Here is a 26,780-nt window from a genome sequence, read left to right as displayed (position 1 = left end):
AGAATCTCTTCATATATTCTGTGTACTAAACCCTTATCTCATATGTGGTTTCCAAATATTGTCTCTCCCGTTGCATAGGCTATCTTTTTACTTTATTGATAAAGTTCTTTGATGTACAAAAGTGTTTAATTTTGAGGAGTTCCCATTTATCCATTTCTTTCTTCAGTGCTCATGTTTTGGGGGTAAGAGCTAGGAAACCTCCTCCTATTATAAGTTTTATAAGATATTTCCCTACATTTTCTTCTAAAAGTTTTATGGTCTTAGCTCTAATGTTTAGGTCTTTGATCTGTTTTGAGTTAATTTTTGTGTAAGCTATGAGATTTGGATCTTCTTTCATTTTTTTGCGTATGGATATCCAGTTCTCCAAGCACCATTTATTGAAGAAGCTGCTCTGTTCCAGGTGGGTTGACTTGACTGCCTTATCAAAGATCAGTTGTACATAGATGAGAGGGTCTATATCTAAACACTCTATTTGATTCCATTGCTCAGTATATCTTTATGCCAGTCCTATGCTGTTTTGACCACTGTAGCTTTGTACTGTGCTTTAAAAGTCAGATACTATGAGACCTCCCACATCTTTTTTTTTTTTTGGCATGGAGAGGCTCTGGGAATTGAACCTGGGTTTCCCGCATGGCAGGTGCGAATTCTACCACGGAGCTATCCTTGCACCACCCCTACTTCATTTTCCTTTATCAAGAAATTTTTCCTATTCAGGGTACCCTGTACTTCCAAATAAATTTGATTATTGTTTTTTCTATTTCTGCAAAGTAAGTTTTTGCAGTTTTATTTGGTATTGCTTTGAATCTATACATCAATTTGGATAGCATTGACATCTTAACTATATTTAGTCTTTCAATCCATGAAATGGTATGCCCTTCCATTTATTTAGGTCTTCCCTGATTTCTTTCAGCAATTTCATACTGTTTTCGTGTCTAGGTCTTCTGTATCCTTGGTTAAATTTATTCCTAGATATTTTATTCTTTTGGTTGCTATTGTAAATGGAATTTTTTTCTTTGTCCTCAGATTGCTCATTACTAGTATATAGAAACACTACTAATTTTTGGGTGTTGATCTTGTACCCTGCCACTTTGCTGTACTCACTTATTAGCTCTAGTAGCTTTGCTGTGGATTTTTCAGGGTTTTTGACATACAGTATCATATCATCTGCAAACAATGAGAGTTTTACTTCTTCCTTTTCAATTTGCATGCCTTTTATTTCTTTTTCTTGTCCAATTACTCTGGCTAAAACTTCCAACACAATGTTGAGTAACGGTGGTAACAGTGGATATCCTTGTCTTGTTCCTGATCTTAGGGGGAAAGCTTGCATGCAGTCTTTCCCCATTGAGGATGATGTTAGTTGTGGGTTTTTCATATATTCCTTTTATCAGGTTGAAGAAATTTACCTTCTATTCCTATCCTTTGAACTGTTTTCTTTAAGAAAAGATGTTGACTTTTGTCAAATGCCTTTCTGCATAAATTGAGATGATCATGTGGTTTTTCTGCTTTGATTTGTTGATATGGTGTATTACATTAATTGATTTTCTTATGTTGAACCATCCTTGCACACCTGGAATAAATCCCACTTGGTCATGGTGTATAATTATTTTAATGTGCTGCTGGATTTGATCTGCAAGTATTTTGTTGAGAATTTTTCCAACTATATTCATTAGAGACATTGGTCTGTAATTTTCTTTTCTTGTAGTATCTTTGTCTGGCTTTTGTATGAGGGTGATGTTGGCTTCATGAGTTAGGTAGCCTTCCTTCCTCTTCAATTTTTTTTGAAGAGTTTGAGCAGGGTTGGTACTAATTCTTTCTTGAATGCTTGGTAGAATTCACATGTGAAGCCATCAGGTCCTGGACTTGAGTTTTTTTGGAGATTCTTGATGACTGATTCAGTTTCTTTACTTGTGATTGGTTCACTGAGGTCTTCTATTTCTTCTTGAGTCAATGTTGGTTGCTCATGCCTTTCTAGGAAGTTGTCCATTTCATCTACACTGTCTAGTTTATTAGCATATAATTGCTCATAGTATCCTCTCATTACCTCCTTTATTTCTGTGGGTCAGTAGTTATGTCTCCTCTTCCATTTCTGATTTTATTTATTGCATCCTCTTTTTCTTTTTGTCAGCCTAGCTAAGGGTCCATCAATTTTATTGCTTTTCTCAAAGAACCAATTTCTGGTTTTGTTGATTTTCTCGATTGTTTTCATGTTCTCAATTTTGTTTATTTCTGCTCTAATCTTCGTTATTTTTTTTCCCTTTTGTTGCTTTGGGGTTAGTTTGCTGTTAGTTCTCTAGATTTTCCAAGTGAACAGTTAGTTCCTTGATTTTTGCTCTTCTATTTTAAAATAAGCATGTAAGGCAATAAATTTCCCTCTTAACACTACCTTTGCTGTATCCCATAAATTTTGCTATGTTGTATTTTCATTTTCATTTGCCTTGAGATATTTACTCATTTCTCTCGTAATTTCTTCCTTGACCCACTGGTTGTTTAAGAGTGTGTTGTTGAGCCTCCATATATTTGTGAGTTTTCTGGCCCTCTGTCTGTTATTGATTTCCAACTTCATTCCATTATGATGTGAGAAAGTGTTTTGTATTATTTCACACATTTTTAGTTTATTGAGGCTTGCTTTGTGACCCAGTACATGGTCTATCCTTGAGAATGATCCATGAGCACTTGAGAAACATGTATATCCTGCTGTTATGGGGTATAATGTGCTGTAAATATCTTTTAAGTCTAGTACATTTATTGCATTATTCACATTCTCTGTTTCTTTATTGATCCTCTGTCTAGATGTTCTGTCCATTGATGAGAGTGGGGAATTGAAGTCTCCAACTATTGTGGTAGAGGTGTCTATTTCTCCCTTCAGTGTTGTCAGTGTTTGCCTCATGTATTTTGGAGCACTCTAGCTCGGTATATAAATATTTATGATTGTTATGTTATCTTGTTGAATTGCTCCTTTTATTAATACATAGTGTCCTTGTCTCTTTTAATTGTTTTACATTTGAAGTCTAATTTGCTGGATATTAGTATAGCTACTCCTGGTCTTTTCTGATTGTTGTTTGCAGGAAATATCTTTCCCAACCCTTCACTTTCAACCTATTTTTGTCCTTGAGTCTAAAATGAGTCTCCTGTAGACAGCATATAGATGGGCCCTGTTTTTAAATCTATTCTGCCAGTCTGTATCTTTTTTTTTTTTTTTTTTTGGCTTGGACAGGCTTTGTCTGTATCCATTCACATTTAGTGTTATTACTGCAAAAGCAGTACATTCTTCTACCATTTTGCATTTTGGATTTTATATGATATATCTAATTTTTTTTTCTCTTTTTACCTTTACTGATATTCTTCATTTCTACACTCGTCTCCAGACCTCTCTCTCCTGCCTTTTCCTCTTTGCCTATAATGCTCTCTTTAGTATTTCTTGAAGAGCTGATCTCTTGGTCACAAATTCTGTCAGTGATTGTTTGTCTGAAAATGTTTTAATCTCCCCCTCATTTTTTAAAAAAAATTTTTCTCTTTTTTTAAAAAGAACATGTCACGAATTTGTGTGTCATCTTTGTGCAGGAGCCATGCTAATCTTCTCTGTATCATTCCAATTTTAGTATATGTGCTGCCAAAGCAAGCACTCCCCCTCATTTTTGAAGGACAATTTGGCTGGATATAGAATTCTTGGTTGGCAGTTCTTCTCTTTTAGAATCTTAAATATATCATACTACCACCTTCTTGCCTCTATTGTTTCTGCTGAGAAATTCACACATAGTCTTATTGGGCTTCCTTTGTATGTGATGGATTGCTTTTCTCTTGTTGCTTTCAAAATTCTCTTTCTTTTTGATATCTGACAGTCTGATTAGTAAGTGTCTTGGTGTGTCTGTTTGAATCTGTTCTGTTTGGGGTGTGCTGCACTTCTTGGATCTGTAATTTTATGCTTTTCATAAGAGATGGGAAATATGCAGTGACTATTTCCTCCATTAGTCTTTCTCCTCCTTTTCCCTTCTGTTCTCCTTCTGGGGCACCCACACACATATATTCATGCACTTCATGTTGTCATTCAGTTTCCTGAGACCCTGCTCATATTTTTCCATTCTTTTCCCTATATTTTCTTTTGTGTGTTTGGATTTCAGATTTCCAGTCCTCTAGTTCACTAATCCTTTCTTCTGCCTCTTCAGATCTGTCATTGTAGGCTTCCTTTTTTTTTTTTCATGTCTTCTACTATGTCTTTCATTCCCAGAAGTTCTATGATCTGTTTATTTCAAACTTTTGATTTCTCCTTTTTGTTTGCTTAATGCCTTTTTTATATCCTCTCTCAACTCACTGATTTTTTTTTTTTTTTATTAAAAAATTTTTTTTTAACATAACATGCAAACACGAACATTCTTACCATATGATCATTCCATTCCTGGTATATAGTCAATAACTCACAGTATCATCACATAGTTGTATATTCATCCACTGTGATCATTTCTTAGAACATATGCATCAATTCAGAAAAAGAAATAAAAAAAAAAACTCATACATACCATACGCCTTACACCTCCCTTTCATTGACTGCTAGTATTTCCATCTACCCAATATATTTTAGTCTTTGTTTCCCCTATTTTTTTCTTTACCCCTTACATTGATTTGATTTTTGATGAGATTTTCCATGTCTGTTCAAACATCTTGAATTAGTTGTTTCAACTCCTGCATCTTATTTGAATTGTTAGTTTGTTCCTCTGAGTGGGCCATATCTTCGATTTTCCTAGTATGACTCATTTTTTGCTGGCATCTAGGTGTTTGATTTCCTTAATTAATTTATTGTGGAGGTTATTTTCACTCTTTTACCTTTCTTGCTGGATGGCCTTGTTCTCTAGCTGTTCTTTGACATTCAGTTCAACTTATTCTAGATCTCTAGCATAGGTTCTGTTTAGCTGATCAGAATTTTTCAGTTCTTGTTTTTCAGTTTTTTCTCCTGCCTATGTGGAGCATTTTGTTTTTTCTTTTGAGATGGGTCTCCTCAGATATTTTAGACCCCAGTCAGATTTCCCTGACTGGACTGGCCCACATCTCAGGAGGAAAGAGTGGCCGGCGTTAGTTTTTCCTGAGGGTGAGAGCAGGTTGCCAGATTTTCCTGTGAAGCCTCTAAACTCTGCTTTTCCCATCCTGCTGGAAATGTGGCACTTGTTTGCTTGGTACTTCTCACCAGTGTAGTGATGTGATGCCTTTTTTTTCAGAAGTCTCTCCCTGCTTTGGGTATGGTTGAAACAGAGAAGAGGTTGTAGGTTGGCATTAATTGCTTAGGTTTTTCAGTTTTGGGGACCTGAATTCCTTGAGGGAGGGATTCCACTTGAGCTGGGTCCCACCTTTTTCTTGGAGAAGGTACAGCATTTAAGAAATTAATTTCTGTAACTTGACTACTTGTTTCTCAGTGGAGCTTAATTCTGCCCTTGCCTCCAGCAGTGCTGATGCCTAAGTAGGCTTCCAGTTCTGTCTAATGAGCTGTTAAGTAATAGAAACAAAGCAAAAAAAAAAAAATCATTTTCAGAGTGGTACCTCAGCTCTTTGGATTTGCCAGTCAAGAGCTTAAGGTGGTCGGTGGCTCTAGGTATCTCCAGGCTCTATGTGCCCACCCCACCCCAACCCCCTTTTTTTAGAGTCCAGTTCTTTTCCAGTATTTGGTGCTGCCAACTCAGAAGGCCTCAGGTTTTTTTTGTTCCTTTTCCCATCAGCCCCGCCACCTCTCTGCCAGGGCAATAACTCCTAGTATCTTTAGCACTTAGACCGGGTTTATCTGTGCTGGGGGCTTATTCTCAGTGGTCAAAATTTGTTAATTCTGCAAGTGGAGCTTGGTTGAGCTAAGCCCTTGCTGCTAGTAAAGTGTTTCCTTTCCCTTCGGGGGAACCAGGCTGCTGTGCCCATGAGGGAGGGACTTTGGCCTCTGTGGCTTGGGGGAATCTCAGCTGGTCCAGCTTGTATAGACTGGTGTACGCTGTGTGTCCGGTCACTGATATAGCACTAGAAGTTCTGTATTGTTCCTGGCTGTTTACTAGGTGCTCTGGAGGACGAACTAAATTCCATACCTCACTAAGCCGCCATCTTGCCCCAGTCCTCATTATTTGCTTTAGTGATTGGCAAAAGGCCTAATGTGGGCATGATAGCTAGGAGAAGATATTGGTAGTGGTCAAAACCAACATAGAATTCATGTCAAGAATATACAAGGATCTCCTACAAATCAACAATAAAAAGACAGCCCCAGTAGAATAAAAAATGGGCAGTTTACAGAAGCAGACCCCAAAGTCTACCAATCTGATGGAGAGATTCTCACACTCAATAATCAGAGAAACACATACTAAAGCAACAATTAGATATCATTTCTGCACCAATTCCAAAATTGGAAAGGCGCATAATGCCAAGCATTGGCAGGAATGTGGAACCCCCTGCACTGCTGGTGCGGCCCTCCTGGAGAGCCACCTGGCACTACTCATCAAATGAAGTATATGCATGCCGCACAACCAGAAATTGCACCTTGGGGTATATGTCTCTGGAATTCTCACTCAGGTCCACAAGGAGCCATGTTTAAGGATGCTCACCAGGCGTGATGGTGGTGGTGAGGGGAGAACGTGTGGGCAGAATCTGGTGGGTGACACCACAGAGTCCTATGGAGCAGTTTCAAGTCAACAACAACGTAAAACACGGACCTTAGAAACAAAGCTGAGCAGAAACGATAAAAGACAGTGAGATGCGACGGTGCCGTTTACAGAAACTAAAAATACATGTGCCACAAAGCTACAGTGTTTGCCAAAACATGGTCAAACAGAAAGGTACACACGAGAAGGGTTGCTGGGAGCGGGTAGGATGGGAGTGAGGTATGGGGATAAAAATCTTTTAATGAAATAAAAAAGATGGTGGTGGGAAAGAAGGACCTCAGGTACAAAAGACCTGGGCTTTTAGGACACTTCCCCCTTCTTATTCAAGGTTTTAGGCGTGTTTCCCCGTGGCCCCGGGGAGGGGAGGTGTGGGGATTGGCCACGTAATGGGTTGCTGAGCTCGCTGGGTCTGCTGCTGACCTCCCTCCTGGCTCAGACCCCCGCAGGGACCACTTCTGTCCCTGACACTTTGTCCTGGCAAACAACGTGAAATGTCTTACTGCCTAAAGGTCACAGCACATTTTTTCCTCTGAGATAGAGGGTCTCATTCTGATGCCTTTTAAACTACTATTTATTCTACATAACCCATGGTGGAATTACTCGTCTTTGGCAACCTGAAAGCTAGCAACTGCAGTAGGAGTAAATGGAAGCCCTCTCCAAATTCATGGCTAAACAGACTCTGGTGGGCCTGGATGGTGACTTGTGGAATTTATTGGGGCAAGGCATACTCATATTTCCAAGTCAGGAATCAGCAGGATAGATTATATCCTTGTGAGTCTTTTCCTGCTGATCAGCATCCTTGAGATGAAATATTAGTATTCTCAACCCACAGGGACTGTGGGTTCCCCATTTCAGCTCTTGGCACTGGGCTTCTGGAGGCTTCTTGCCCTCAGAATTGGCTTGATTCTGAGACTAAAAAGAACAGGCAGGATGTGCTAGGGCTTTGAGAATCCCTTGAAGATCTTGCACCATCCAAGGTGCTCCTTAACCTCAGCTGTGCTTGTCCCCAGCTCTCTCTCCTTATCATTATCATTTTAAGATGAAAATAATCTTTTTTTTTTATTTGTCTGGTTATTCACTAAGTGCCTTAGGTAGGGAGGAATCTGGGCCAGGTTAGTGAGGCAACATGCAAATTGGCAAGGACCTCCAGGGAACTTTTAAAATTTGTCTCACTTCAAACTTCATTGCTTGGAGAAAAGAGTGTGGTAAAACACCGGAGGTGCTCCTAAGTTTGGCTATAGACTCAGAAGGAGGGCAGATTCTAGGGCAGTTTCTTGGTCCCCTGGTGAATGGTTCATGGAGACCCAGCTTCTAGGGAACAGGCAGGTTTTCTGTTGCCAGGTCTCTAAACGAAAGGCAGCTGTCCTGAACTATGGTGATGTTTAGCCCTGTTCTGAGTGGGCTCAGATGGAGTAAAAATTTTGCATTTGATTTCCTGCCAATTGATTGGTCCATTGGTGTCGTTAGAATTAGGATTAAAGGGCCCTGCCATACCACGGGCTTTCCTAGATTTTTGCTCAGATGGGTTCCTGATGACCTTTGGGTATGAGAGAAATTCTTGCAGGCCACAAGGACAGGGATCAGTGAGTGAGCAAGGCTGGACGGCAGCTGTGTGCTGGGAGAAAGCACACTGAATTCTGAGTCAGAAGACCTAAATAAAAAAACAAAAAAACAAAAACAACAACAAAAAACCCTCCTTTATTGAGGTAGAATAGAATTTACATCTAATAAATGCTGTAATTGGACAGTTCAATAGGTTTTGACAAATAATATACTGCACAAATGACCACCACAATCAAGATATAGAACATTTTCACACAAAAAGTTCTCATGTGATCTTTTGCAGTCAACTCCCCTTGCCTCCTTGCCTCCTTGCCTCCTTGCCTCCGGCACCACCAGTCTGCTTGCTGTCACTATAGAGTAATTTTGCCTTTTCTAGGATTTCATATAAATAGAATCATTTCTGGGGAAGACTAGTTTTTAAGACCAAGATCCACAAGTAGATAACTCTGTGACCCTTTGAGAAATAATTTCTTTCTGTTTCCCATCTCCAAAATGGAGATAACAGCTTGTTCCTTCCATCCATCCCTCTGTCTGTCCATCCATCCATCCGGTCACTTGTTCACATGTATACTGGTGTTGGAGTAGCTGCACTGGGAAACTCCAGAAAGGTGCTGGACCACAGGCTGTTGCTCAGTAAACAGGGGCCTCCACCCCATCTGATTTATTTCCTATGGGGCTCGCTGCTGCTCCCTGCCTCCCTCCCACACTTATCTTGAATCCCTGGTGCCATGATCTGCAGGCCACCCAACCCTCTTCAAGGAGGACTCTTTATTTAAGTAAGAGAGGAAACAGATACCCTAGGAAACACGGGCAGCAGGGTGCAATGATGAAGGGCTTCCCTGATGGGCCGGAGCCATAGGTGGCTAGGGCCTGAGCACAGGGTGGCGTCTGCACCCATAGTAGTTCAGGGAGAGGGGCCTCCCTGGGGGTCAGGACACGGGTGTCCTGGAGGTGGGGTGGGGGTGTGAGTGTGAGAGGAAGGTGGGCTCCCAGCCACACCCTGTGAGGGGAGGCATTGGGGGCAGGTCTGGGACAGGCCTACCCAGGAGCCCTGACAGCATCAGACCTGTAGACTGACCACACAGCCCTCAGGCTCTGACACTGCAGAGTGGAGCTGTGCTGCCATCTGCTGGCCATATGGAGGTGGCCCCTGCCTGGCCGAGGCTGAGGGGAAGGGGTCGGTGCTTTTAGTCTCTTGTTTCTGGCATGAACAGTAGAACGTGAAAACTTCCCCTGGTGACCTGGTCTCCCTGTTACTCCCTGTATGCACCTCCTCCACCTCCACACTCCCTTCCCTATAAGTCTCTGGATTTGAGAAATGGTAGTTGAGTCAAATCATGCTGCTTTTTTTTTTTAGCTCCCTCATGAGGTACCCCTTTCCCACTGCAACATCCCCAAGGCCCCCAGCTGCTGCAGCTGACTCAGGGGAATCCTTCTCAGCCATCTTTTGTTCAGCAGTGATAGAAGAACCACCATCCTGAGTTTATAGGGTGATACCATATCCAGGTGACACCTTACCAGGATGACAAACTACAACCGGTAGATGGGCATTAAAAGAAAAAAAGGCACCTAGTTTTGGACCCTCCTGGGCAGAGGTTGGTGTATGCGCCTCCCCTCGGATCTAGGAGGGCTTGGGATTGCTTTGTCCAATGGCTGCCGAGGAAGGGGGGCTCTGTGACTCCCGAAGCTGGGTCATCGAAGGCCATACGGCCTCGGCCTGGTTTGCTGGGGTACTGGGCGGCCCCTGAGCCGTGATGCCCCCGCCCGCAGTCCTGCCCGCAGTCCCGCCCGGGCCCGCGCTGGGAGCCATCGTGGAGGTGGGTCCTCCAGCCCCATCTTTTGTCACCCTCAGCTGGGGTAAAACGTTCCCGCTGTGCCCTGTCCTATTTCCTAACCCCCAGAATCTGAGTTTAATAAGATGTTGGCCGATGTGCTCCACCACGTTGGGGAGTGGACTGTTGGGCAGCAGTGGTCGCCAGAGCACCAGGCGGTACTACGACCCCAGGCCCGGTCAGTGAGGGACCGAGGGGCATCTGCAGCCTCGTCTGGGATGGGACCCCCCACGGATACTGCGGCCTTCTCTGGAGAACGCGCCCTCCAGCTGGCGGAGGGGCCAGAGCTCCCGGGGCTCCTGCCCGCACCTCGGCGCCACAGGCCCCGGCCCCATTTCCGGGGACTCGGCCTCTCCAAGCCTGTCCCTTCCGTGTGCCCTCACCTGGCTGGCTGCTCCATGGGCTAGTATGAAAGCAGAGTGGTACCCACAGCCACGAGGCCTGAAGGGTCTAGCGCAGGTGCGGCACGCTGAGGCTGGGGCTGTGGACTGCGCGGGCAGGTGCGCGCCGGTGTGCGTGGGTGGGGGTGGAATGCGGGGTTGGGGTGTGCGTGGGTGGGGGTGGAATGCGGGGTTGGGGTGTGCGTGGGTGGGGTGTGCGTGGGTGGGGGTGGAATGCGGGGTTGGGGTGTGCGTGGGTGTGCGCGGGTGGAGGTGGAGTAGGTGCGGGTGGGGTGCGTGGGTGGGCAGGACAGAGGGAAGGCCGGGGACCGATGGCGGGCGAGGTGGCAGGGACTCTGGCGGTGGTGGCGGTGGTGAGTCCCCACCTCTCTCGTCCTTTACGAAGAGAAACTCAGGCGCATACGGTCACGGGGGGCACGATCCGAGGCGCATGCTGCTCGCGCTGGGTCCACAGCCCCAAAGCTAGCCCATGCTCCCGGCGGCGGGCCGGCTGGGGGGTGCAACGCTCACGGCGGGGCCGGGCCCCGCTCCCGGTTCCGGGCTCGGTAGGGGTGGTGGGAGCCCGGCGTTCGCCGCGCGGTCAGCTCAGGCTGAGGCTGCGGGCCGCTCCGGGCCTGCGATGCGCGCGGAGGCCGGCAGGGGGCGGCAGTGTCCCGCGTTTGCGCGGTGTGGACAAATCCGTCCCGCTCGTGGCCACCGAGGGGCCAGAGCCTTGTCCCTTCCCGGCCTACTCTCGCCACCTGCCCCCTAGACGCGTTCCTAGCTGCCCTGGCCCGGATCTGGGCGCCTCCGCCTCTGGTTCCCTTCCTCCATGTCTGAGTGCCCTTTGTGCCCACCTTGCTCATAGCTGGACTTAGCCACCAGGTCCCTAAATCTTGACCATCACCCCGGGGTAGGCATGAATCTCCCCATTTTACAAGTCTGGTTAATGAACCAAATGTTAATGCCAGCTAACCTTTATGAAGTCCTATTTCCTGACCTGCTCTGTCAGGGTTCTTCAGAATGGCGTTGGGGGCAGGGGAGGAGGAGGAGGAGTGTAAAGCCAGCCCCCCATCTCCCCACCACAGTGTGGGGTCCTCACGCCCCTGCTCCACCGGCTGAGTCCTTGTGGACCAGAGGATCCTAAAGGAGGAGCAGGTGGGAGACGGAGATGTCCAGACCATCCCAGGCCACGTTGCATCTGCATTTCTGTCCATTGTGGAATTTACTCCTGCAGCTTGAGTGTGGCCAGAGTGCCCAGGGGGAGTAGCCTGGGGACAGGAGGACCGGGACTTCCCAGGAGCAATGCCTGCAGTATGCTGTCCTGGCCCCAGCTTGCCTCCCAGAGGCCACAGCCAAGGGCTCTCTACTGGCCCCATCTAAGTCCAGGCTGATCGGTTGGGGAACAGGCAGAGGGCAGGTCTGGCATGGTGGTTTAGGCCTTGATTTTGCAGCCACAGACCTGGGTTCAAATCCTGCCATCACCACCTGCCAGCCGTGTGAGCTTAAATAAGGCATTTAGCCCCCTACCTCAGTTTCCTTGTCTGTAAAATAAATGTAAAAGTAGAACATCCATCATAGGATTGTTGAAAGGGTCGAGTGACTTAATTTTTCTAAAGTGCTTTCAACAATGCCTGGCCCATGGTGGGGACTGGACAAGTAGCTGCCGTTATTACTCTGTCCTCTCCCCCCAGCTTCCATCCTCCTGGGCAACCCAGGCAGTTGTGTTACAAGGTGCAGCCAGCGCCAGGTGCCTGGTCATAGGGGAGCCGGGTGCTCCCTGCCATGGCAGTGTGTGAACACCCCCAAACTGACCCTGAGCCAAGCAGGGTGGATCTGAGAGCCAGCAGAGCACACCCCACCTTTGTGCCCCCTGGCTGCAGGTCCCACATCCCCTTGTGAGCTAAGGGGCATCCTCATTTTAATCATCAGAGTCTCCAGCAACCCCCCCCCCCACTAAAATCAACCCCTCCTCCCCTACATCCCTGAGACCCCAACTCAACTGATGAAATCACCCTAACTTCCAATTATAATTACCACTAATATATTAATGATGATTCCTGAGCAGTTATAGAGAGCCAGGCACTGCACTAATGTCTTAGGTTAGTGGTTCTCAAATTTGTGGGTCTCAGGATATCTTTTTTGCTGTTAAAAAATTTACTGAGAGTCACAAAGAGCTCTTGTTAATGTGGGTTGTATCTGTCAGTATTTATTGTTTTGGAAATTAAAACTGAGAAATAAAAATGTGTGTTTACTTAAAATGATAAACACATTGCACGTTAACATAAAGAACACATTTTTAAATGAAAATACTGTATTTTCCAACATGAACTATTTAGGGAGAGGAAAATGTGGCATTGTTTTACCTTTTTTGCATAGCTCTTTAATGTCAGACTTAGTTGAAAACAGCTATATTTTCATATCTGCTTCTGCATATAAGTTTCTGTTATACCACCTGTCATGTAGCCTCTGAAAAGATCCACTGAGAGTGAAAAAATGGATCTTTGATAGTAGAAAAGGCAAATAACACTTTAGTATTATTGTGAGCATAGTCTTAACTACTGTGGACCTCCTGAAAAGGTCTTGAGAACCTTCAGAAGCCCCCAGACCACACTTTGGAAACTGCTGCCTTGTATACGTGATGTGTAATTTCTAATATTGCCAGTTTTGCACAGGTGGAAACTGAGGCACAGGGAGATGAAGGAACCAGCCCAAGGACACACAGCTAGGAGTCAAAGCCAGGCTTCCTGTGGGGTGGGGGGTGGCCCTGGGAAACACCCTTGAGGTTGGTGGCCCTGACCCCAGGAATGGATCCAGACAAAGCGGGCAGGGCCGGGCAGGCCAGTGGGGAGGGGAGCTGGGTGCATAGCCAGGACGGGAGTTGGGAGGGGCCCGGGGATCCGTTAGTCACCAAGTGGCTGCGATGACAGGGCTGGAGATGGCAGCTGGCGGCAGATGCAGCCTCGGGCTGGAAAATCAATAGGTGATCAGCGGTCCAGGGGCACCGCTCTTCATCAGGTGCGGCGGAGACGTGGGAGCGGGGGCGGGGGGACGGGAGGAAATATCACTGACCCCCAGCAGGATTGATCAAACAGTCAGACACCCAAGGCCAAACTCACTAATAAAGTGAGACGTTCAGCTCAGCCGGGCAGCTGCTGGCTGAAGGTCTTAAAAAAACCGCTTAGCTGGGGAGTTCTTGCTAAACTGTCTTTGTTTCTTGAGGCCAGTGGGAGGGAGGCCTGGCTTGGCTGATGTTGGGTCTGGGTCTCTCAGCTTCGCCCAGGCCTGGACCGTAGGGGCCTAGAACCCACATGGCATATGTGTACGCATTTGCATGTCACACTGCAGCACGTGCCATCTACACACTGCACAGGAGCGTGTGCACATATGTGCCCTGCATGTGTGCATGTGCGTGCACAGCCATAGCACACACTGTTTACATTGGAGGGACGAGCACGTGTAATCGTGAGTTAAGCTCTCTTTTTTTCTCACCAATGTCACCACTTCCTCTGCCCATAGCCCCAAAGATACAACATTTGTAGTGATAGGACAATTGAGGGTGGGGTGTGCGGGGCAGAACAGAGACATGAGGACTGGAAAGGCGTATCTGAAAGGGCTAAGCTGTACAACAGAGAGAAAAGGTGTAGATGTGGAAAGGAAGGAGGGGGGTGAAAGGAAGGGTTTGTGTGGGCAGGGGTTGCAAAGTGCTTTGATCCGGACCTGATGGGGATCTGGGGGGAGGGAAGGAGAGGAGAGAGTGGCCAAGAGAGTGTGGGTTGAGAAAGTTAAAGGATAAAAGGAAGTGCAGATGGAGAACGAGGACGTGATGTGAGGGGTAATGAATTCGATCTCCTTTGACATCTTTGAGGGATCCAAGTAAAGAGTAGAATCTTGGTCAAGTAACTTCTGGATCATTCCATCATGTTTTGTTAAATAACTGCACCACACTGGGCTTGTGGGAACATAAAATGTGTTTGGGTTAAATAATGACATCATATTAAGAATAAAATTTTATGGAATGCTTCTGCAGGTCAAAGATTGTGCTGAGAGCTTTCCGTGGATCACCTCCTGCTAACACTAAGGGTACTGCTTTTATTTCTACTTTCTGGACGGGGACTGTGCCGGTTTGCAAGGATTTATGTACCCTAAAAAAGCCGTGTTTTAATCCTAATCAGTCTTGTGGGAGCAACAATTTCCTCTAATCCCTAGTCAGTACTATAGGTTGGAAACTTGATTAGGTTATCTCCGCAGAGATGTGTCTCACACAATTGTGGGTATTAACTTTTGGATAGAGGGAGATGTGACTCCACCCATTCCAGGTGGGTCTTGATGATTTTACTGGAATCCTTTAAAAGAGGAAGCATTTTGGAGAAAGCTTCAGAATGTGAGAGCAGCAAAGACTTGAGAACTATGGAGTCCACTGGCCAGAGACCTTTCAAAATGAGGGAGGACGCTCCTGGGGGAGCTTCATGAAACAAGAAGCCTGGAGAGGAAGCTAGCAGACGTCACCGTGTTCACCATGTGCCTTTCCAGTTGAGAGAGAAACCCTGAACTTCATCGGCCTTCTAGAGTGAAAGTGACCTCTTGTTGGTGCCTTAATTTGGACATTTTTATAGACTTGCTTTAATTGGGACATTTTCTCAGCCTTAGAACTATAAACTAGCAACTTATGAAATTTCCCTTTTTAAAAGCCGTTCCGTTTCTGATCTGCATTCCCCGGCTAGCAAACTAGAGCAGGGACATTGGGGCTCAGAGGTTTAATCACTTGCTTCAGGTCGTGGAAGCATGATTTGAGTCCAGCCGTCCGACTCCGGAGTCCGTGGCCATCTTTCTTCATGACTTCAGCGTCTTAGAGGGGTGCAGCGTCGGTGCTGGGGGACCAGGTAGGTAGTTCAAGCCTGCATCTGGTAGGGGACGTCTCCCATCATTGTGTCTCCCCCATGTTGGGAGAGCAGGGCCCTGGTGTGAGAGGCAGAGTGTTGGCTCCCCATACCCCGCAGCAGTTACAGCCCGTGCGACCCCCACACCTGCCTCCCAGACCCCCAGCTCCTCTCTTGCTGAGGGGCCCGAGGAAGGGGCAGGAGGCTCTGCTGGGCTCTGCGAGCTGATTGAACCAGGGTGTGTAGGTCTTAAATCCTGAAGTCTGGGGCTGTATAAAAACATAGAACAGATTCATTAAGAATGAGCGAGGCTCTAACCCACGGGAGAAATGTGAAACCATGTTTCCTCAGAATGTGATCCTAGGCCCATCTTCATCAGAACACGGAGATTGTTATTCATTATTTATTTTACTACTTGGCTCACTGGCTGATAAAAATTATACATAATGTACACAACCTGGTATGCTGCTATATATAATAATGCACGTCACATACTATAGCACATATTTCATACATTACATATTCTGTGTCAATGTGTTGGCTGGCGCCATCTGGCTTGCTCCACTGGAAAGGAAGCCCTCTGAGGGCAGGACCTGCCTGCCTTGTTCACTGCTGCACCCTCCCCACCCGGGCTGGGCCCAGGAAAGCTTGACGTGCAGGGAGGGATGATGTAAGCCAGGTGTGCAGTGCTTAGTGGGCGCTCAGGTCCCGGTCCCTGAACATACAAGCGCAGCCTAACTTAGGTGTATAATATGCAACCCCCAAAGCTATAGGCCACCGGTCCTGGGAGAAACTCCTGTCCCTCCACCCTTGGGGACCAGAGAAACTATTACAAGGGTGAGCTGAGTTCCAGTGCTTTTCCCCAGGTCTCTTCATTGATTCAATTCTGCGTGAACCATATCATCTCCCATGCCTCCCCCGTCCCCCCTCGCTCTCTGCCTTAAGGGACATCAGCAGTAATGACAGTGACAGGCAATGGCAGGCTTGGGTTGAGGCTTGGAGGCTGGGTCACTTCTCATGCCAAGGGCAAGTCTTCCTCCCCTCCCCTTCTGCCAGGGCCGGAATTCACACTTCCAGGCCACTCCTCCTCAACTCTTTTGCTTGCCCTGGTTCTCACTCTGTGAGAGGTTTGGGGAGGGTCTGTCTGGGAGTGGCCCTTGTCTGTACGAAGGTCAGCCCAGCTGTTGTCTGACCAATGGCCACGCGCGTTCTCCCTCTTGAGAATTAAGTGATACAGACCCAGGGGTCAGCATGTGGCAGGTGTTTGGGCTGAAAGGTGGCCGCTCAGTGGGTTCTAGGGAAGCTGGGATGTGGATTCCTCTGAGAGGTCAGGGGGCACAGGGGAGCCCCCAGGCTGGGACTTGGGCCAGGATAACCTCATTTGTTTACCCAGTAAGTCTTACAGATGTCACCCCATTCTGTTTTTGCACAGTGTAAAGAAGATTGGGAAGCAGTAGTAGTGTGCAAGGGTGGAGGCAGCTACTTTGGGCCCCGAGGCCCCCTGCACCTTGTTAGCCTCTATCTGTGAGTATGAGCTAGCCTGGGCCTCTCTTTCCTGTCATCAGTAGGACCCTAACCAGAAGGTCATAGCAGCCATAGCCCAGGGAGGGGCTGAGAGCATTGAAAGGGCCAAGGTGGTGGGGTGGGGAGGAGATGGGAAGTCCGTGAGCTGGGAAAGAGAGATTCTCTGAACAGAATCTGAAGCCTAAGATGAAAGAAAATACTGTTAGAGAGCTCACAGAATTGGCAGACAACTTGAGTATTATTATTCCTATTTTGCAGAAAAGGAAGCTGAGGCTCAAAATCGCTCAAAATCTCACTTCCAACAACTAAGTGGGGCTGTTTCTAATCCTAGTGCTTTCCCTTCTTGGTGCTGCCCCTTGTAGCTCAAGGAAACTGTCCTCTGGACCTTGACGTGGCACTTGGCAAGTTTCCTTATGACGTCTTTGTGGAAAAGATGGAACGACGTCTGCTGGTACCTGGGACAATTAGGTGGACCGTAGAGGTACGATGGCATCGGAGGGAGATGGCATTCTGCCATCTGAGGAATGGCAGAAGGACTGAGCCTGCTGTGTTTCTTCTGTTGGCAGAATAAAAATCTTAGGAGGAAGAAAATGTTGTCCTGAAGGAATGAGACTTTCAAGTGTCCCTAAAGGCATGTGAACCATAGTGACACCCAGCTCCCAGCTCCATATGAAAAGGACTCTTTCACAGTCATGGGTTTGAAGATGGGCTGGACTGAATTAGGAATGAGTACCCCATCTCTAATGAGGCCATAGGGGATTGAAGGATCTGTTATATAGTTGAAATTGACAACTCGTGATGTCTTCTCCAGGGCTGAGAACCTATGCAGTGGTGCAAAGGAGTGCTGTAAGGAAATGGTGCAATGGTTTAGAGGAGTGGAAGGGGCCTGGAGCTGACACCCATGTTGGTGTCTGGGGTCCTGAGAGACGGTGGGTAGAGGAATAGGTCTGTGGGTGAGGGGGATGATGAGATTTGGCTGTGGGATGGGTAGGGGCACCTCCTGGGAACTGCAGCTTTGTCCTCGGTGAGCTCAGACCATCTCACACCTCCCAGCATGGCTCTCTTCTAATAACGTTGTTTCCATGTGGGTGTTGTCTTAGATGTGATGTTCACAACCCCCCAAGGAGCAACAGCTCTCAGTAAGCTATGGTATTTTCCTAGCCAAGAACTTGCTAATCCAATTTCATTGCAATTGGTTTGATATTCCATTCTCATTTTTGTGGCCAGAGCTGGTGTGGACAGAATTTGTAGTCCTGTGGACTTGTGAATGTAAATGTCCAGTTAGAAAGAAGTGATGTTAATATTTTTTAAGTATGCTTTTTGGATTGGCAGTGGGTTAGGGGAATGGAGCATGCGTGTGTTTATTAGGGGAGCACAGATTTGGTGCAACCCTTAAGGAGAACAGTTTGGAAACGTCCCTTGAGATTTGAAATGTGAGCAGTGGTTTTGAGTTTTTCAGTCCCCAAAACTCAGGTGGGCAAGAAATGCAATTTTTTGTTGTTCTGTAATTGAGTGTGGTTAATCTCTCAATACTGTACCCTCTCTCCCAAATACATGCACCTTTCACCAGAGGGCAGGAAATAAATTTGGATCAACTCAATATCAACTCATCGCTTGAGGGAGTTCTCAGCCCATTAAATTTCTTCCCTTCCCTCCCTTCTTCCTGGGTGGGTGAGTGAGGGGCTCTGTATTTGGAGTGGTGGATGGTGGGTCCTGACAGCCTTCCCCCATGTTGGTGTCTGCCATGTTACCAGCACTGTGACGCCAGCGAGACCCCTTCTGGTCCTCTAACCTCCCTCAGCCGTAACGCTCTTCTCTGACTTTCTCAGGGGCCCCAAAGCCTTCGGCAGTTCCTCTGTGTTACTCTGGAGCTGTGAAAGCTCTGTGTGCTGCCTTCGGCCGTGTCTGCCTCTGCCACCTCAGATAGCACGGCTGGGGATTGCCGATGGGAAAAGGGGCCCAGGTCACCTCCACTGTCAAATCCCACGTTTATTGGCAGCGCCATCATTCCTTCCCTCCATCCCACACTTAGCCCTGAGCAGGGAGGCGGCAGCCTGGCCTTTTTCTTGGTCGCCAAGTCTCCTAGGCTTCTCCAGTCTGTGCCAGTTTCTCAGTCTTTCCTTGATGGTCATGTCCTTGACACTTTTTGAAGAGTATCAGTCAGGAATTTTGCCGAATCCTTGCTTTTCTTTATAGCCCCCCCCCCCACCCCGGCCGAAGGTGTCCTTAAACACCATAGTTTACTTTTGCATTTTGCGTAAGTGGATTCATGCCACACCACTCTATTGTACTGTGTCTTTTTAATTTAACATTATGTTTTGGTGGTTCTTTAGTGTTTTTTTGGTGTGTGTAGTTGCAGGTCATTTTCTGTGCTGGATGTGATTCCTTCGTAGGGCTCTGATGTAATTTACTTAGCCTACAGTTGACGGACATATGGATTAATTCCAGTTTTTGGCTGTTGCAAACAATGCTGCTGGGGCATTCTTCTTCTTTTCTTTTTTTGTTTTTTTGGTGCATGGTCTGAGACTCGAACCCGGGTCTCTCGCATGGAAGGCGAGCATTCTACCACTGAACCACCGGTGCACTTGGGCATTCTTTACATGTCTCCTGAAGTACATGGGTTCACATTTCTCTAGGGCATGTATCCAGGGAAGGAAACCTGGGTTACAGTGTACACACACCTTGAACTTCACTAGACACTACAAACTGTTTTCCAAATTGGCTGTACCACTTGACAAACTTACCTGCAGTGTGCAAGCATTCCCAAAGGGTCTTACATATTTTTTCAAAATCAAATAGAATCCGTCAAGGTCCTGGCAGGAAACAGATGTACAAAAATTCCTTAGCCCAGTGCTAGGGTATAATTAAAGCGAGTTCAATGACAAGACTAGTTACAGCAGGGTACGTAGGATTTCTTCCCTAATTGTACCCTCCTTTCTGCTGCCATGAAATGATGGCCCACAGAGGTGCTGTGTATCTGCTTTTGTGCTGTGGCCCTTTGGAGGGACACAGACCATAGTAATATCTAAGATTTTTTCACACCCAGGAACCAAAATTGCTCCTTTTGCGACAGTATGGGCTAGAGGGAAATAGCCATGGCCAGCACTGAGGGGAGGCAGAGAAGGGACCGGAGAACGACCCCTCCCAGCCTCTCCTCCTCCCCCTTGGTTTCCTGCCAGGGTCCCTGTGCCAATTTCAAAATATTATGTACCCCAGAAAAGCCATGTTTTAATCCTGATTCAGTCTGGTGGAGGCAGCCATTTCTTTTAATCCTGATTCAATAATGTAGGTTGGAATCTTTGCTTAAATTATCTCCATGGACTTGTGACACGCCCAATTGTGGGTATTAACTTTTGATTAGATGGAGATGTGACTCCACCCATTCCAGGTGGGTCTTTGATTAGATTACTAGAATCTTTCAAAGGGGAAACATTTTGGAGAAATGCCAGAAACAACAGAGCCTCAAGGAATGACAAAAGGCTCAGAGCCAACAGAAACTTCACAGCAGAGTGGACACAGGTGCTGACACATGGAGAACAGAGACACGGATGTTTGGAATCTTGGAGCCCAGCAGACATTGCCATGAGATGTTAAGCAAGCCAGAAGCTGGAGAGAGCCAAGGGAAGCCAAGAGATGAAAGCCAGCCCCGGAGAAGCAAAGTGAGGAGCCTGTGCAGGAAGAGAGGCTGAAAGCACAGAGCCCGGGAGCAGGGAACCAGCGTGGCTTCCGGGCTGACAGAGGCGTTGCAGACGCATCAGCCTTTGTTGAGTTAAGGCATTCCGGCAGCTTGCAGACGAGCACAGCCCCCCACAGGCGAGGCTCACCCAGGTCAGTCTGCTGGGCACGGGGCAGGGCCCAGAGCGGCTGGGAATGGGCGGGGCTGGGAACGCAGGCCAGCCAGCTCTCGGGGCAGCTGGTCCACCAGCGCCGGCCTGTCCTCACGGGTCCTCCTCCCTCCACTGGAATGCCCCGGAACCCCTAGTCGACACGGTTCAGCAAAGCAGGAGGAAGGCAGGTTTCTGGGCAGGCCACTTGAGGGCGGACCGTGCCACCTCCCCTGTGCTGGGCGTGAGTCTGGTTCTCTTCTCCCAGCTCTGCACTTGTGGCAGCTCATGCCAAGCCCCTACTGGTACCAGGCAGCCCTCTGGGGGGTCGCGGGGCCGTGCAGCCCAGCTCCCCAGGCTCATAGCTCCTTCTCCCCCTTCCCCCACCTCCTTCCTCTTCCACAGCTGTGGAGCCCTTTCCCTCCCGAGGCCCCCAGTTCTGTCCTCTCAGTGAGATGAGAATTCTGAAGAGAAAGGCAGAAAACAAAACTGGAATTAACATTTTAGAGATCACCATAGGCGGCTGAGTGTGGTACAGTTTGGATTGTGGACTAGACTGTCCGGGTTTGAATCTGTTTCTCCGCCTCGCTGATTGTAAGTAATTGTATAAGTTACTTAACTTCTTTTTGCCTCAATTTTCCTATCTGAAAAATGGGGATATGGCAGTTTGTACCTTAAAGGGTTACTAGGAGTATAAAATGAGTTAACGTACATGGTGTGCTTAGAACAGTGCTTGGCACACTGAAAATGCTATGTGAAGAGTTAGGTCTAGCATTGCCTGGTGTATTTGTGTGCGCCTTTTTAGAAAGTTCTAGAAATGCATAATAGCACTACCATAGGGGGTGGAATTCGGCCTACAGGAGGGGACTTTCACTTTTTATGTTATATTCTTAACATGTAAATTTTTTTAAAAACAAGCATCTAGAACTTGTAACACTACTTTAAAAATGACATATTTTCTTAGACATTCCAGTTCTTTAGAAGCAAAAGATAAGCTTTGGGAAAAAAAAATTTATAAGATCTGCACCATTTAATGTAGACTACAAGACATGAGAGATTATCATAAATCTCCCTTTTACTGCATGTGTGCTTCTAAAGCAAATTTGATGAATGCACCTGGAATTCGGTTGGACTTGCCTGGTCCCCTAGATCCAGAGTTCCTTAAACTTCTCCTGTGGGACCCAGAAGAGTGGCTGAGCCCCAATCTGCAGCTCGCACCCCCCCCTCCCCACTGTGGGCTTCCCAGGCCACCCACCTCTCCAGCACCTGCCCTGGTTGCCAGGGAAACGGCCCTTTATTGAGTGGCGCTATCCCCGACCCAGCCAGTGATTTGTCCTTGTCTAATTATTATTACTCTTTGCATTTCCCCTTTAGATGAGTAATGGGGGAGGGCTGGGGGTGGGAGGGCACAGGAGCCCACGAGTGGTGATTTGTGGGGTCGGCAGCTCATCTGTGAGAGTAGGACATTTATCTTTCCGGACGCAGAAAGCAGACCAAGAGAGACGAATTCAACAGTTTCTGCGTGGGTGTGTTCACACGTGGATCAGGAATTACCGACTCCGAATGTGGGTGCCCGTGGGTGCGCGGCGCGTGAATGCACGCACAGTGTGTATATAGGTAACAAACCTCTGTGTCCAGAGCCATGAAACCTGTGTGTGTCTGTGTTATTATGTCCTCATTGTGCACAGCCCCTAAAACCCTGTGCAAATACCTGTGCATGCCTATGCTCCCTTTCTTACGTGGGTGTGCACTTTGCAAACAAAGCAAGGAAACCTGTGCACACGGTTCTAGATGTGACATGTGTGCACATCATATACACAGCTACCAAATCTTTTTGTGTCTTTTTATGTCGCTGTGTGCACGGACTGTGCTTTCTTTTCAAACCCTGGGCTTGTCCTCACAAGACTGGGTATATACATGTGTTTAGCCAACTTTGGAGCTGGTCTGCATATGTGAACACATTGTGTACATCATTATGAAAACCAAGAATTAGACCTTATAATCAGGGGCTGACACTTACCCAAAGACCCCGGAGATGAAGCCACGGAGCTTGGACAATGGCACAGTAGATTTGCACATTATATAGATTGATTGTATAGACAGATTGCAAAAATGTCTCTACTCCCTCCCTCTGCCCAGAATCCCACCCTTTGCCAGGTGACTTCACATTCTCCCTCCTGATAGGAGGTGGGGTCCATTTCCCTGCCCCTCTGAGCTAGAGGCTTCTGTGGGGCAATAGAATGAGATAGAAGGAAGGATGAGTCTGTTCTTGTCTGACCCTACTCTCTCTTAGGATCCTTCCCAGCCTGCGGGAGGCTGAGAGGCCATTAGAGCCGGGCGGAGAAGAGCTCAACCAGCTGATCCGCAAAGCTGTCGGAGGGTCCAGCCAAGATCAGGAGAGCTGCCCTGCCTGACCCACAGCTGACCACAGATGCACGAATGATCCACAGACATTGGAGCAAATAATTGCTTTAATTTATTGAGTATTGGGGTGATTTGTTAGCTAGCATTATGGTGGCAGTGCATAATAACTAAACATCCAGCGTGAGTATACCACAGATAAACACCTGGAATTGATAGCTCTGTATACAAATAGAAGTTCTAAATTACCATGTAGGCAAGCACCCCCAGACTTAGCAGCTTAAAACAACAAACATTTATTCTCGCTCAGTTTCTGTGGGTCAGGAATCAGAGCATGGCTTCGTTGGATGCCTCTGGTTCAAGGTCTTTTTTTTTTTTTTTTTTTTTTTTTTTTTTTAAAGGAAAGACAGAGAGAAGGAAGGAAGAAAGGGAAACATTTTTAAACATTTTCTTGTATTCTGTTTCTCCGTTTTTGTTACATGGGCTGGGGCCGGGAATCGAACCGAGGTCCTCCGGCATAGCAGGCAAGCACTTTGCCCGCTGAGCCACCGCGGCCCGCCCTGGTTCAAGGTCTTTGATGAGGTTCCCATTAAACTGTTGGGGCTGCAGTGCCACCTGAAGGCTCAACAGGGGGAGGATCCACCTCCAGACCCACCCACAGGTGGTGGCAGGATTCTGTCCTTACCTGGCTCGTGGCTTCCGTGCCATGGAGACTTCCCTATAGGACAGTTTACAATGTGGCAGAGGAGTGTGGGAAGGAGAGAGAGAGAGAGTGTGTAAGCATGAGGAAAGCACAAGGCTTTTGTAACTTAATCACAGAAGTGATCATCCCATCACTTTTGCTACATTTCTTTGAAACAAGACACTAGGTTCTGGCCACACCCAAGGGAAGGGATGGTACAGGACCCTTAGGACCATCTGAATGGACTGGCACTCAGCGGGGCTGACTGTGCGATCAACCTTTTATGGAGGATTTTACCCACCCAAATGGGAGCCAGGACAACTGGGCTCCTGCAGGTTCCAAAGCCCAGCCGTGCTGTGCTCATGGTCCTGCCTAGAAAGGACGCTCCCTCCGTAGAGAGATCGGGGAGAGAACCCTTAACCCCAGGCCTCTCCATCAGGGCCCAGCCTGGGCATCCTGATGCCCGAGGAGGGACAGGAATCCTCAGATTCCCACAGGGGAAGGGCCTTCCCCAGTGTGCAGCTGGGCGCTGAGCCCCCTGCGACCCTTAGGAGAGGCCGTTGTTGGGAGCCCTTTTCCTTCGGGGTATCTGACCTGGAGAAATGTGGCCTCCCTGGGGGTCCCAATGTGGAGACACTTCCTCTCGGGGGTCCCAGGCCCGTTCACCATGGGCATCTCCACAGAGCCCTGGGACGGACACCCCCCAACCTCCTTCTCATTGGAGTTCCTCACCCCCTCTGCTCCGCCCCAGCCTACCATGTCAGGTCCACCCCCATCTCCCAGCTTAACCCAGTGGATGCCAGCTAACATCCATCACATGGACCAGATTTGGAGCCAGGCTGCCGGGGTCCAAATACCAGTTCCATCCCTTATGGGCTGGATGGTCTTGGAGAAGCTACTTAACCTACCGGTTTCCTCCTCTGTAAAATGCAGACCATAGGCGTTAGTTTGTAAAAGCTGCCAGAATGCAATAGGCCAGAAATGGAACAGCTTTTAAAAAGGGAATTTATTAAGTTAGAAGGTTATGGTTCTAAGGCCCTGAAAATGTCCACTTTAAGGCATCCGGAGAAAGATACCTTAACTCCAAAGAAAGGGACTAATGACGTCGGGCTTTCTCTCTCGTCTGGGAAGGCACATGGGGATGTTCGCTAACTTTCTCTTCTACTTTCTTGTTCATGAAGCTCTCCCAGGGTGTTTTCTGTCTGCACCTCCGTAGGTCTCTGGCTGTATCAGCTCTGTTGGTTCCGTAGTTTTTTTCTAAAACGATCCCCTCTTAAAGGGCTCCAGTAGGCAACCCCATCTTGAATGGGTGGAGACACATCTCCATGCATCTAATCAAAAGTTACCACCTATAATTGGGTGGGTCACATCTCCAGGGGAAACAATGAAAAAGATCCCACCCAGCAATACTGAACAAGGATTAAAGAGCATGGCTTTTCTGGGGTCCACAACAGATTCAAATGACTCATCCTATTAGTACCAACCATATAAGACTGCTGTGGGAAGTAAATAAATTATTTTAAAAGCATTTAGAACATGGTCCAGCATATAGAAAATAAGATTTAAATGTCTGCTAAATAAATGGGTAACTCATGGCCTGGAGTCTTCCAGAGTTTAACATGCAAATAAAGTGATCAGAGGGCCCAGCCAGGGTAACTGTGGGGCAGCCAATGCCATCCGCCAGGACTCTGATGGTTTCTGCAGACTTCCGGTCACCTCTCGCTTCAAGCAACTTCTGGCCTCTTTTCGAATCTCTTCTGGCTGTTTCTCCACTGCCCCTTCAGGCTCCACCAGCCCGCTGTGGCCAGCTCTGCCGTACGTGTGGGCACAGCCCGACTCCAGATCCCAGCAGGTACCCCCTGGCGGGCTGTTGTGAGTAGCAGACTGTAACTGACACTTGCAGGATGGCGGAGGAGGGCCGTGCCCAGGGCAGAACGCAACGAAACCAGCTTCCCGGGCTAAACCCATCTCTGGCGATGTCCTGCTCGCAGCCCTCTTTCCTCCCGGCTCCTGACATGGTGCCAGGGCCTGAGCTCGTCCCCCAGGGTCTTTCTCCTACGACCTCCTCCTCTTACTCTGGCCCCCGGTCCCCTTTTTCTCAGATGGCCACAGAGAATCTCAGATCCCTGTGATTTCACTGTTAGGAGTGACGTTGGCCCCTTTTGGGTCTCACCATTTCTCACCCAGTGCAGCCCAAGTTCAGTTTTGTGCGATCGGAAGGTTTGGGTGGGTTTTCCCTACCAAAGGAGCAGCTCCCCTTCTACGATGGTACTTCAGCCATCGTCCTAAGGCAGGGGTGCTGACCCTGGGCCCCAGGAGCCCCTCGTGGATGGATTTCAGGGGGTCGTGAAAGGACTGAGTGAAAAGGACATCTTAATTTAACATTTCCTTGAATTATGAATTTAGGCATCAAACCACAGCAGTGTTAGCAGTTCCTGCGACTTTGTTACCTATTGTGATCAGAGATGTTTTTTATATCACTTAACTATTGTTGCAAGTATCTCAAAATATTATTTAAACTCATCAAACATTTTCAAAGGATGGTAGCTGCTAAACCCATTGCTAGCTCTTGTTGTTTGATGCCATTAATAGAGACTAACGTATACTATATCCCAAATTTGTTTTGTAGTATTTTGATAAACGGTGTTTTAATGTAGTTGGTTTCCTTTATAATTCTACAAATTTTACTTCATGCATTTAAAAGCGTGACTCTGAGAAGAGGTCGGTACACTTCATCAAGCTGCCAGAGAGTCTGTGGCATGAGAAAGATTTATATTCATTTTTTGGAAATCTATTTGTTGTTTTATTATCGCCTCTACTTATTTATTGCTCTCAGACGTAAACTCCAGCCAGCTCTCTAAATATTTCCTCTAACTCCTCCCAAGAAAGAACAGTGTGCATATTAGCAGCATGGGTTTAAGCGTTGCATGCTAACTGTGTGCTGTAAAACAGAGGTTTTCAAACATTCACACGCGGCAGGGTGCCCTGAGGGACTCGCTGAGGCACAGATTGCTGAGCTCCCTCCACAGAGTCTCTGCTTCGGCAGGCTGAGTGGGCCTGAGAATCTGCATTTCTAGCACGCTCCCAGGGGATGCTGAAGCTGTTGGTCCAGAA

The 26,780-nt window shown here is 47.4% G+C and overlaps 1 protein-coding gene and 1 non-coding gene across 2 annotated transcripts in view; one reads left to right on the top strand and one right to left on the bottom strand.

Moving 5' to 3' along the window:
* DHX35 (DEAH-box helicase 35) overlaps positions 1-26,780 on the top strand; it is a 168,459-nt gene that overhangs the window by 116,010 nt on the left and 25,669 nt on the right. Inside the window, exons 23-26 of the mRNA XM_077168626.1 lie at positions 14,426-14,478; positions 15,170-15,278; positions 16,708-16,799; positions 17,058-17,495. The gene's annotated coding sequence lies outside the window, so the exon portion shown is untranslated. The remainder of the gene's footprint in view (positions 1-14,425; positions 14,479-15,169; positions 15,279-16,707; positions 16,800-17,057; positions 17,496-26,780) is intronic.
* On the bottom strand, positions 3,521-3,623 carry LOC143652879 (U6 spliceosomal RNA). The gene has a single exon (XR_013160931.1). It is a non-coding gene; the product is annotated as a U6 spliceosomal RNA (small nuclear RNA).

Source organism: Tamandua tetradactyla, chromosome 1, assembly GCF_023851605.1.
Source record: "Tamandua tetradactyla isolate mTamTet1 chromosome 1, mTamTet1.pri, whole genome shotgun sequence".
Lineage (NCBI taxonomy): Eukaryota > Metazoa > Chordata > Mammalia > Pilosa > Myrmecophagidae > Tamandua > Tamandua tetradactyla.
The sequence above is the reverse complement of the archived record's forward strand: the minus strand, read 5'-3'. Positions and strand labels throughout refer to the sequence as shown.